Below are 13,235 nucleotides of genomic sequence, written 5' to 3' on the forward strand. Positions count from 1 at the left end.
ACAGGAAATATGCTGGAATGCTGTTTATACCGTAATAATCATTTCAGTTCAGAGGATTTAATCACTAGTTGAGTAAACTCAGAAATTTACTTTTTTCTAATCCTGTTAAGTTGGTTCAACTTGTTGGTTTATGTTGAGAGGCATGTGAACTTACTCAGTTATTGAGTTAGGGTGAATCTACATCACCCAAAAGTTGAGTAAACTCCAAAATTAGCTTTTTTCTAATCCGTTTAAGTTGGTTCAACTTGTTGGTTGATGTTGAGAGGCATGTGACATTACTCAGTAAATTGAGTTGAATCTACGTCACCCAAAAGTTGAGTACACTTAAAAAAGCTGTGCTGCAAGTTGCCATAAAAATTTAAGTTAAGTCAACTTTTTCTTTTTTACAGCAGGGCCGAAGTGGAATTCATTTTCAGCCCTGGAGTTTCATGCTTTAGACCGGCCCACTTTAGTTCATGACTTACCATATAAAAATATATAATTAAATCATCAGTAGCCTATATAAGTCTGTAATAGTGCACTGTTCTCTACAGCCTTGCAATTCATTGTATTTTGCAAATACAGTAAACTAAACAATTATGAAGGTTATGATGAGTGTTTTTATTCAATTTAACCTATTTAAATTGGGTATTGAAAAAGTTTGGAAACCCCTGATATACAATTCACAAGCAAGATTTATAATATGCAGGGGAAACAGATGGAATAATAAAAATCCTTATTTTATTACTTGTTTTATTACTTAGATACTCACTACCTTGTGTCAAAAAATAACAGATATATAATGGACTTTCTTTTATTTTTACTTAAGAAAATATACATGTACTGCTTTTTCCATGCTTTTTGAATGTTAATGGACCCTAATGCCAGAATTCTTAAAATAAGTGGATGGGACTAAGGACACAATCAACTTGGGCATAAAGCGGTGGGGAAATCTCAACCCGGTCAATTAAGCAAGTGGGACTGTCAGCCTTAAGCAAGCTTCAACCGGTGGCATGATAACACCGCAAAACAAAAAATAGGACCAGCACACCGGGAAGTCTCTTGGTCCTCCCTATGGCAAATCTGGGCCAGTTTTACAGTGTACTAATACTGTAAATAACTAGTAAATAAACTAGCTGTTCTAGTTTGTAAGAATACTCTGCATAATTAGGTTAATTCCCAAGTAAACCTTATCATGGTTTAACTACAGAGAAAGTTACATTCCTGTTGAACATTCCTACAAGGCTCATTATGTGGCTCATTATGCAACTCTTTTGTTTCCTCAGCTGTCAATCACTGATTATTCAGGAGCTTTCCTGCCTCCACGCATACGGTCTTAGAAATTGTAAATCAATATATTGTTTTATGGGAATGAGTAGGCCGGAAGATTTTCAAATCATTGTGAAGAAAAAACTCTAGACTACTAGATCCTGTTTTGAAAAGTCTTGGGAAAACATGTTTAGAATGAGTTTTGTGGACTTCAGTTACTTAAAAAATTAGCTTTTTCAAAAACCACACATAAAAAATTTTCTCTCAAAAATACAAACATGTACATACATGTAGCTCATATAATATTGTAGCCCAGTTTGTGCTGAACACAGTGTTATGAGACACAGACAGATCGGCTTACCCATCAGTCTGTTAGCTGCCTTGACATGTCAAGATCACATATATCCCAGCACATAGAGCCTTTTTTACCAGAGTACCAACACATCTCGACTGTGTTTGTTTCTCGAACAAAGAAATACAGAGCACTGTTTACCTCGTATCGTACAAATCTTATTAACATAAAATTAGAACACAATACATTAACAGATGAAACTCAAATTATAAAACTCGGCCTTCTTAACATTAGATCGCTTACCAATAAAGAACCTATTATCAATGAAATAATTACTGACCAAAACTTAGATTACATCAGTTTAAACAAATCCACCCCACAAGACCATTATTATAAACACGTTCCTCGTCTAAAAGAGAGAGGGGGTGGTGTAGCTACAATATACAACAAAATATTCAAAGTAAACCATAAATCCGAACTAAAATTTAATTCGTTTGAAATAATACTGTTAAATATGGAAATAACTGATCGTAACAACAAACCGCTTTCCTTCATTTTAGCTACCATATATAGGCCTCCGGGCTACCACGCAGATTTTCTTAAAGAAATAGCGGACTTCTTATCTGAGCTTACAGTCACTGTAGATAAAGCTCTTATCTTTGGTGATTTTAATATCCATGTGGATAACCCAAAAGATGCATTAGGACGTGCGTTTATGGATGTTCTAAATTCTCTCTGTATTAAACAAAACGTGTCAGGGCCAACGCATACCACATTAGACTTAATTCTGTCACTCGGACTCAATATTAATGACATCGAAATATCACCCCAGAGCGATGCCGTTTCCCTTAAAAAAGTAGCTAGAAAAATGGAAAGAATCTACCGAAGCACAAAGTTAGAGGTATGGCGTTCAACATGGAAAGAGAGTGTTCAACACTACAGACAGGATATTAAAACTGCCAAATCTACCTATCTCAGTACGCTTATTAAAGAAAATAATAACAACCCTTGTTTCCTCTTTAGCACAGTTGCGAAACTGACTAGAAACAAAGAACAAACAGAAACTAATAGTAAACTCCAACACAATAGTAACGACTTCATGAACTTCTTTACTAACAAAATTATGTTTATTATGGAAAACGATTATAATATATATTAATTTCTCCCAAGGGTTTTTTTCTTCTAGGAGTTTTCCCCAATGGGTTTTCTCCTAGGGGTTTTTTTCGTCCCAGGGAGAGTCAGCCAACTTTGGCTTAACTTAGCACTTTACTGTATACGTTACATTATTAATACGCTCGCTTGTACAGTCGCTATATTCTACATCTTATATTATATATTGATTTTCTGTGTTCTCTTCTACATCTACTCATGTAAAGCTGCTTTGCAACAATTAACAATTGTGAAAAGCGCTATATAAATAAAATTGAATTGAATTATGTTTTTAAGCAACTGAAAAAAGCACAAATGTCAGTGCAGGTCAAAACTTCTCCAGGGCCCTAAAAATCCCGTAGACCCCAGAGGGTTAAGGCCGGGTCAATCAGACTTTGAAGAAAGTTAATAAAATAGTGAAAAAGAAATGTTTCATTTGTCTAATTTCCCCACCTAATGCAATCCAAACTTTCATCAGGTGAAGACAAGACAAATAATTTCATAACAAAACGACATCCTTTTTCCTTATATTGGACTCATGGTGTTAGGACGCGACCTATATACAGTAGATATAAACTAGTGAATATATATGTTAATGGAAAACTTTGTGTTCACATGAGTTTTGTGTTCAGATAGGGAATTTCACATTTATTTATATAGCGATTTTTTGTTGTTGCAATTTTCCAAATGCATTGTTTCAAAGCAGTTTTCAATGAAAAAAAAAAAACCCAAAACAGAGTAGAACAGAAATAAAAAATTAGTGGTGGGCAAAGATTAATTGCATACAAAATAAATGTGATTTTTTGCATAATATATGTGTGTGTACTGTGTGTAATTATTATGTAAATTACACAAAGACACATACATTTTTTATTTATATATAATATAGAATATTATAAAACATATAAAACTCGCTTTTATTTTTGTATGCGATCAGCTGCTATTAGTTTTTGCCTACCACTAATATAAATAAAAAAGACTTTAATCTGTCAGGAATATTAAAACACGCTGTCAGCATTCTAAGCAAGCATCATAGTATTTTATGTAAATGTTGAAATGTTGTATAAGGCTAGAAAGGGCTTGCCGGACGCATTTCTCCAGCATTTTCTTAGCGCTGTCGGTAAGTGCTCGACTCAATGTCTGTCTGTTCTCAGGGAACCCATCTGTGGATTAAGCAGATAGCATTCAAGTGAACTAACCTAATTCCAGCCAATCAAGCTGCGATTTATTGTGGACGTCTGTATTCAGAAATCTGATAGAGTCCATATCAGTCTCTTTATTTGAATCTGGAGAGACAGCCATTGCTTCTTTGAGGACTATAAACATCAAACCACGTCTCCCAGCCGCAACATAAATTCAGATTTTGCAGGCGTTACAGCAAACGGAGAGACGAGAAGGAGATTCAGGACGTATAAACAGCGGCTGGTGTTTCACTCTACTCAAATGAGTCTGTGCCAGTACCCAAGCAAATGAGATTACGCATCTCCATATTTGTAAAAATGGATATCCAAAATTTGATAAGTGCATTATTTAAGTGCAAGTGCCTCCTCGCAACAATCCTAATACGCGGGCCAGTGAGTATAAAAAACAGCGGTTTAATGGAGTAATAATTACTGCAGTGTCAGAGTCAGAAGAAAGAACCGTGTTTACTTAAAACAAAAAATGAGAATATATATTTAGTGAATTCCTGTGAAATACAAACACGACTAATTATTAAAAAGTGTATAAAAAGCGATAAAGTGTTTGAAACAGTTTCAGAACAAATTAAAAGCAAACATGCTGTTATAATTTTCTACTTTATTTTTGTGCAGTCATGCATTATGTTTCTTAATTATTCTACATTTATGTGATTATTTAGAAGAGTAAAGTTCTGGAGATCATAGAGATGCATTTCACAGCCTCATAAGGGTGCTTACACACTGATGAAAGCTTGAACAGAGCTCTTGATCGACAGAGATGCGTAAGATTTATTTTGAGGTTCTGGAAAGAGCTGGTACAGTCAGAAATCAAACAGGATGGACCAAACTGAAATTGGACACAATAAGGGAAGTGGACAAATAGATACCGAAAAACAACTTTTGCTTTTCTCCTACAAAAAAGTATTTTTTAAGACATTACTGTACTCTTCCCCAGTATCAGCACCTCTGCTCTATTGACCTTCCAGTCTTGAGCTACCCGTCCACCTCCCTCACAGCAGTTTATATATAGAGTGCCGCTCTGCCGCTGGAATCTGCCGCTTCTCAGTTCTGTCCCACTTGGCATTAATTTACAGTGGGAAAATAATTAGAATCTCACTTTTGCAAAGAGTGGAGTGAAAATGTAAACAATGCTTCCCTGCGGGCGAGTGCTTCATCACGTTGACAGGTGCATTTGAATGAGCCTGTGTGTGTGTGTGTGTGGCGGACAGCCTGGGTTATTTATGTGGAAGTTGCACATGCCAGGCCTGGAACAGCATGATGGGCAAACTATAGACAGACTATGATGGGCAGACATGAGGAGATCAACGCAGGGTTAATATGGGGCCATTGAGAGCATTCAGGGGCCACAAGGCTGATTTACTGGGATAAGCTATTCTCCAATACAAATACAAACACGAATGTACAAAGAAATCAGCATTCAGTTACACAGATACCCAAAGGAGATATTTGTTTCCCAGAGACTGTGCTGAAATAGATCCTTTATATGATGTTAAATAGAGATCTCAGTTAGGTTTCATTTTAGTTTAGAGCTTGTCTCTGCTGTTGTTTGAATAAACACAGTATACTGTAAATGTACACTAAAACGTGCTGAGTTGTTTTTAGCCCTGGGTTGGGTCACTATTGGACAGAACAACACTGCTGGGTTATTATTATCAATTAACCATGAATTGAAACAGCACAGCAGTTGGGTCATTTTAAGATACTGTAATGAGAAGCAATGAAAATATGAAAACCTCTATCTATATATGATTTAGGATCAGTCATTTATCACCATATTCTGTGTAGGTATACAATATAGTGTACTTTCTCAGAAGTAAGGGTACAATATCTGTCATTGGGGTGATACCCTTTGAAAAAGTACAACTAAAATGCATATTAGTAGGGGAGAGCAGAGCACAAACTAAAGCTTTTTCACTATGGCTCAATCATTCAAAACATATTTAGGTTAGATTAAAAAATACATAATCAACACACACATCTCCGTTACAAATTAACAGTTTGTTTGTGGAACCTATACCGTTATCGTACAATTACACAGAAAGAGCGCAAACATTACACCATAGGTGGGGTTCATTGTAACAATCAGAGGGTTTGTTGTAACACCTGCTAGAAAATTTGGTTTAAACAAAAATAATTCAATTAAATATACTAAAGGTGGATGTTGTTTATATATATCTTGCCTATAATAGATAGATATCCACACATTCATCCATCCATCATCCTTCATTGAACCATCAATGTATTAAGCATCAATGCATATAAACATTTTTTTAAAGGGCTGCACTATCAAAACAAAAAAAAAATCATAATAGTGAGTTATTTCCTCTGATATATATTAACATGTATCATTTTGATGAGTAGTACTTACATTGTTTTCATTTCATTATCATTGTATACCTGAGGCTTAATTGTGTGACAACTAACCTCACTGTGTCAAAATGTTTTTAATCCCAGCTATCAGTTAGTAGGAGTTGCTGACATGTTTTAAAATGGTGTCATGTTTTAGGTAACAAGGTTGGATTTGGTGCCTTACACACCCAAGTCCAAAGCCTCCAAAACACTCTTTGTTCAATATCTTAATCAAAACACATCAGAACTTTTCACAAATTCACAGGAGATCTTCTGACAGTAAGAAAAAAAAGTACAGATTGCTAGGCCCTGTACAAATATGTAAAGTAGCTGCGTTACAATTAATTATTAGCTCACCCCTACATCAAAGGTACATTTTGGTATCAAATGTAGGGTTAGGGTTACATTACTCAATTTAGTTTGTTTAATATTTATTGCTGAAAAAGCTTTATAATCACAGAAGTCATAAGTGCCCCAGTCTGTGAAAACGCAGCTAAAGTTTTGCTCTGTGATGTACTGTTAACTGATGTAAATAAAATCATCCTATATTATGTAAAGAACATTCTGTCAAAATATAACAACTTAGAACAACTTTGTGTTACATAAAACGACGTCCTAACCAAAACCCAAATTCTAACCCCAACTCTAAGTGACCATGGTTTAAAAATAGACAAAAACATGGAGAAACCTATATATTAAATGACTAAAGAAAATCCCAAATCTAACCCTAAACCAGTGCTTAAAAGTGGGCCGGAACGCCCCGGTACTCAGTACCGCCACTTCCAAAAATAGCTCTTGAGCGTACCACCCCCTCTCTGTGTGCCCAGAACGTGCTTTTAGCGTACCGGAACGCTCATTTGCACATCTGTTTAAAAATCAGAGGTTTTAATTTAATCCTTTGGCTGCGCTGCGGCTTTTCAGAGCGCCCTTAATGTACGCTTCCTAATTCGTCCCACCGAGAGCAGAGACTACATTACCCATACACCCTTGCCTTTACAAGTTAAAAGCGCATGCGTCGGTCAGTCAGTGTCAACGTGCTCTGGGCTGGAGAGGTGTGTGTTTGTGTGTGAAACGCGCAACCATAGCTGCTCGGTTAAAATTAAAATACAATGAACACTTAATATGCCCTCCTTGTTTTAGACTCTGAGTAGTAAAAGAACAAGGTCAGAATCAGAGGACTCGCTGGCTGACATCCCACCAAGCCAGAATGATAGCTGCAGGTGAGACGCAAGCCTTATTCAATACCCTTTTGTAGGTATGTGATAATCTCCGCTGTCGCGGCTGTCAGTTTGGTTCCCCTCGATGCAACTTCAGATTTCCTGAGGCGGTGTGCAGAAAACATTCTTGAAATTGTAATATACATTTAGTTTAACAACTACAAGTGAACGAAATTTCAATGAATTTGAATGACGTGCACTGTAGTTTTACCACCCGCAAAATGGAAAACAATGGAACAAAATAAATGACTTTCGAGTTTCAAATGGCCAGTATTTTGTTATTCTTGAACCCATAGACATGGTCTTGTGTCATTTTAAAGTTTTTTTTCAAGCTCTTTCTATCTGAACAACTAGTTTTAGCATTTAACCATGCTGAAAATTTTACTCACATATCTACCTTTTGCACATTTTATTTATGTTCAGTAGCTATTTCTAGCTCAAGCAAATCCACAAACTTATATAAAAGGATTTATTATTTTTTACAAGGACGTCTGTTGACTGCTGAATATAAAACCCCTTCAATATAGGAGTCGAAAAAAATAGAGTACCGGCACCTCTTTTGGGCCACTTAAAGCACTGCCCTAAACCCAAGCGACAATGGTTTAAAAAACATACAAAACTGATAAATGAATTGTGTAATTAATATAATAATACCATTGTGTTTCTAAGTCATTGAAAACATTTTTATGCTCTTTATTTTTTAATAAGATAATTTTTAGTTGGTCTCAAGTCCCATTGAATAACATGGGGTCACTGGGGGGCGATCGAGACGTTTTGGCTTCACTTTTCAGGGCTTGTGCGGCACGCTTGTGTAGTTCACAAACTAAAACAATATTGATATCATAATTGTATTACATTACATTGTTTTAAACCCTAAATCCTTTTCTTAAAACATACTTCATTAAAAATTATATTTGGTTATTTGTAATATAATGTCAGATCTAACTAGTTTTAATAGTAAATTGTAGTGTAGCTAACAAATTTTTCAGATGGGTAGATTTGGCTGTTGTTTAACTACTTTTACTGATAAGTAGCTTGTAGCTTATCTAACTAGTTTGAAAGTAGCTTCCACACTGTACATTATACTCATACTGATTTCATGTGATTTCTCTGAATGGGTTTCTGTGTGTTTCCCTATAAAGAAAACATCAATTGACTCAAAGCAGGAGTGCATTAATTAGATAGATGTAACCAGCCAGTAGGACAGATATACAGTAAATGTGCATTACAGTATTACCACATGCATGGCACATGATGATGTTTGTGTAATTAGAGCAGCATGAATTGTCATTTGGGTAAAGGACCGCTTTATATCTTATATCCACGGTAAAAACTCTCTGTGTGTGTCGTGGTCATTGTTATTTTTTATTTATTGCTTGTTAGCAATGGACAGAACAAGCACTGACCTCCTCTAAAAGCAACGCATTACCTCATTGAACCCATACTAACGTAATGCCAATCCACTGTGAAGTCTGCTTGATTGAAAACGGCGCTTGCAAAGAGATGTGGGGAATTATAAACCAAACAGGCATGAATATTTAACTTCAGACTCCAAACAGAGACAGATAAAGAGATGAAGATAACATCTGAGCTCAAGATAATCTGCCTCATGCATCTGCATAATTCACTGTTACTAATCTGCTTTTATATAAATGCCTAAAAAGCCAATTTAATCCATAAACAACTCCAGAAAGGAAACAACCTCTTGCTTGCGCACTTACATGCCTGGAAGTAAAACTTTTTCGAGGTTTATTTGGAGCAGCTAATCAGGCTCTGTTGGAGATTCAACCATATTTACACTTAATATTATAATACTGCTATACTGTAGCACACACTGTTATATTCTGATACATTAAACAGACACTCGAAAGCTCACATATTGATTACTAGACTGATCAGAATATGTTTAAAATCACATATTTGATGCACAACAAATATTTGTGCTCTGGAGATGAACAGTGATGTGTTTCCTTTACTAATGTTGGTATAGTCCACAGTAAAGATGTATTTGTTAACGTTAGTAGATGGATTAACTACTGCAACATGAACTGACAGCAAGTAATAAAGTTTTCAGCATTTATTAATCTTTGTTAAGGTTAGTTATTGTTGTTCTTTTTAGTTTATTGTGCATTAACTTATTTTAACAGCAACAACTTTAATTTTAAAAATGTGTAAGTAAATGATGTAATTAACATAAGCATAACCACAGATTAACGTAACTACAAATTAACAACTACGTACGATTAATAAATGAAGTAAAAGTCATGTTAGTCAATGCATTAAACTAATGTTAACAAATACAACCTTATGTAAAGTCTTACCCTAATTACTAAATATTTTATCCAAATAAAATGAAGCATTCCCTTTACTTCACATTGTATTGTTGGAAGCTCCATAAGCACTTTATTAAATCACAAAGCTGTGCAAGTACAGTGACTTTACACTGGTCCTTTCTTAGCTCACATGCAGTATAAAACTTAATTTATTTCACAGATCTAGTCAGTTATTTGTTTCTATCCTCCTTTACAAATCTACATTAAGGGCACGAAGAGTGTAATGATGTTTTCTCTGTAAGGGGATACAGTACAAATCTGATGTTGCCTGAAAACATTTTCATTTCATTTCATTTGGTCACTGAGGAAAAACTGATATTAAAAAACTTGATATGTTCTCCCAAATCTCTATTCCACTGCATCTTTAAACAATGTTCACTGGCTTACCGACCATCCAGTTTATTCCTTCTGTTTTAGAGTACAAGTGAGAGAGAGAGAGAGAGAGAGAGAGAGAGAGAGAGAGAGAGAGAGAGAGAGAGAGAGAGAGAGATATTGCAGGATCTATGTAAGTTTAAACATGTGGATTCAATTTCAAGCTCCCAGCTGCAATTGTTTTGACAGCTGACTGTGTGCAATATGTTCGGATAAAATTAAAAGAAATGTCTGATAAAACCAACGTCCAGCCTGGTATGTGGAAAACAAGCTCTTTATAAAAACAATCATAATGCTGCCATGTTTTTATTGTGTGTGTCTGCAGTAACTATTCCTTAATCCTTAAGATGATAATTTTACTGATTACCCATCCATCTCTGAATTCTGTTTACAAAGAAGTCGTATATTAGACCTGAAGATTTTACACCTGATATTTATTCATTAGCATCTTTCCACATACTGTATGCACTGTTCTCAATGATTTTTTTGAGCCCATGAGCTCCGTAGTAAGCTGAAATGCAAAATATCCTACCAAAACTGGTTGTCTGTTAGTACTACAGTTGTTCCAAAGCCCTTGACTAGAAAAACTTTTGAACTGTGACGTTAAAGGCAAAGAAATACAAAAGTCCTATTTAGTTTACGTATTCAAATCAGCTGTGGAATCAACCGTATTATTATAATATATTTGTGAATTTCTGCTTGCAAATGTTTTATCAAAATTGCAACTTTTAAAAGTGGTCAATAAAAAAACAATGCATTCTGCTCAGAAAATTAAGGAATGTATTGAATCTACCATGCAGCAAGGACTACCTGGACCAGGCTAACACAGCCAAATCTGTTGACAAGGGGTGTTTAATTTCGGGTTTTTTAGAGTCGACTCTCATTCCCGACTCCCACTTTTCAACTCCCAACTCTTCGACTCCATTTACTTTTAATCAAAACAGGGCTGGGGTGATTAGGTTATAAACCAATCACCAAAGTCTCCACTTCATGGATCAGATATCTTTGTGCCGATGGAAACAGCTCCCAGGTCCTCTCTGCAACCAAACTTAATAATTTTCCTAGCACGCATCAAAGGCATAATAATCCAGGTCTAAATAGGTCTTCTTTCCTCGTGGTAAAGACAGAAATGTTGTTTTTATTTATTTAAAAAAAACATCCAATGCATTTTATACTGCATCAGTTTTACACAGTTACAGTTACACAAATGGCTAATTTTTACTTTATTAAGATGTTTCTTTTATTTGTACTGAGGATCTGTAATTCAACTAAACAAACATTTGCTTTACTTTTCATTGGCTTAATTTAATAAAGCAGAAAAGACGTATGTAAAATAGTAGTATTAAAATGTCATTTAAAAAAAGCAATATATGCAGTAATATATGTAACAAAAAGTGTGTGCCCTTTTGTGAGGATACCACGAGGTGCCGCTCATTATCTGACTGGCGGTGTTCTGGATCAATTGTAAATGTATAGAAGAGAGTGGATGATGCTTCCCTCAAACGTGATTGGTTTTTAAAATGTAATTCACTCTTTGGGCTAAATCACAACTATCATTTAAGTGGTATGAGCCAATGATAACATAAAAAATTACAAGTTTACAAAATTACAAGACTCCCCATCACTACCATTGACTGTGACCATAATAAAAGCGGGATTGAAGGGAACAAGACACAAGTTTTGTGAACCCTTGCATGACAGTATGATAGCAAGTGCCCCTGTGGTCTTATTACATCCAGACAGGGCATCTCTCTCTCTCTCTCTCTCTCTCTCTCTCTCTCTCTCTCTCCTCTCTTCATTCATTGTGCAACTGCAGCGACTTTTCGCACATTGCTGCCCACCAAAAGTCATTGACCTTTTCTGCATGGCAGGCGTGTCCCCTCTGCAGTCATGTCATATTGAGCTCTGTTGTGTGGCTCTGTGGCGCTGTAGCCTGGGGCTTGGCAGCCTCAATGCACTGTCCACTAATAGCCTCCTGTAATTGAAGAAGCAGCTTTCAGACCTAATGCAAGCAAACAGGCCAGCGAAGCGATGGGGGGCGGCTGGGCTGCAGGTGCCTTCCTGTGACCCTTCTCATATCAGGGCAGACTCTGAACAGCTTCCCCATTCGTCTACGTGTTTATGTTCCTGTTTTGGGTGTTTTTTAAGGCCTTTTCAGGCCTATTGTTGCCTGACAGCGTCTCCGGAGCTTGAAAGTCATGGGCTGCTGGTCAACAGGTGAGCTTTTGCAGATACAAACTGATGGTGGGAATTTTGGGAATAGCTAATAAGTAAGCACCTCCCCACCCACACACACACACAAACAAACTTTGTATTTATGCACATTTCCTTTTATATTTTCTTTCATAAATATGAAACAATATAACTAGAAGCCCTACCATATAGTGTACTGTATTAAATTGCGTGATAATGCAGAGAATGTGATTATTTGTGTTATAATATTGAAAAAATGTATAAGGTAAAGGCTTAGTAATAATGAAAACCAATTCCCAAATAGAACTGGTCCATGATTCATTTTCTAAATCTAATTTCTTAAATTAGGATGCAACATGTTTTGGACAGGTTTTATCAGTTGAACCCATAAACTTATCAAATGTATGTGCTAAACGCACTGTTCAGGTTACCAAATAAATAAATATATAAATGTTTTCAGGTTTTTTGACTTGTAAATATTACAAACAAGTGACAACATTTCGTCACGTGAACTATATGCAACTTGAAGTTTTGAGTGAATTCACTTTGATGAATGCGTTGTCAAAGTTAGTCCACAGCAACAGCACGAGGAAAAGTCCCACGTAACTCGCCGTTAATAATTACAGACGGTGAGAAAGAAAGATGAGTGGCAGGGGGTGCAGTCTGTTCGTCATTAGATCTTCAATGCGCGTGTTCTTGCGACAGGTTGGGCCCCCCGTCAGTTGTTTTGCAAAGCACCTTGGGTGTTCCCTAAATTCAGCCTGTGGAAAGACATTATGGAGACATGTGGAGACAAATAGCACGACAGAGCGCAAATCTCGATGCGATTCAGTAGCGAAAACATCTCCAGGGCTATCAGCAGCCATTAGCGGAACGTTCTGGT

The 13,235-nt window shown here is 36.1% G+C and overlaps 1 protein-coding gene across 4 annotated transcripts in view; it reads right to left on the bottom strand.

Annotated features, from left to right (window-relative positions):
• Window positions 1-13,235, bottom strand: part of ofcc1 (orofacial cleft 1 candidate 1) — a 149,740-nt gene that overhangs the window by 11,709 nt on the left and 124,796 nt on the right. The window lies entirely within an intron of this gene.

Source organism: Misgurnus anguillicaudatus, chromosome 25 (genome assembly GCF_027580225.2).
Source record: "Misgurnus anguillicaudatus chromosome 25, ASM2758022v2, whole genome shotgun sequence".
Lineage (NCBI taxonomy): Eukaryota > Metazoa > Chordata > Actinopteri > Cypriniformes > Cobitidae > Misgurnus > Misgurnus anguillicaudatus.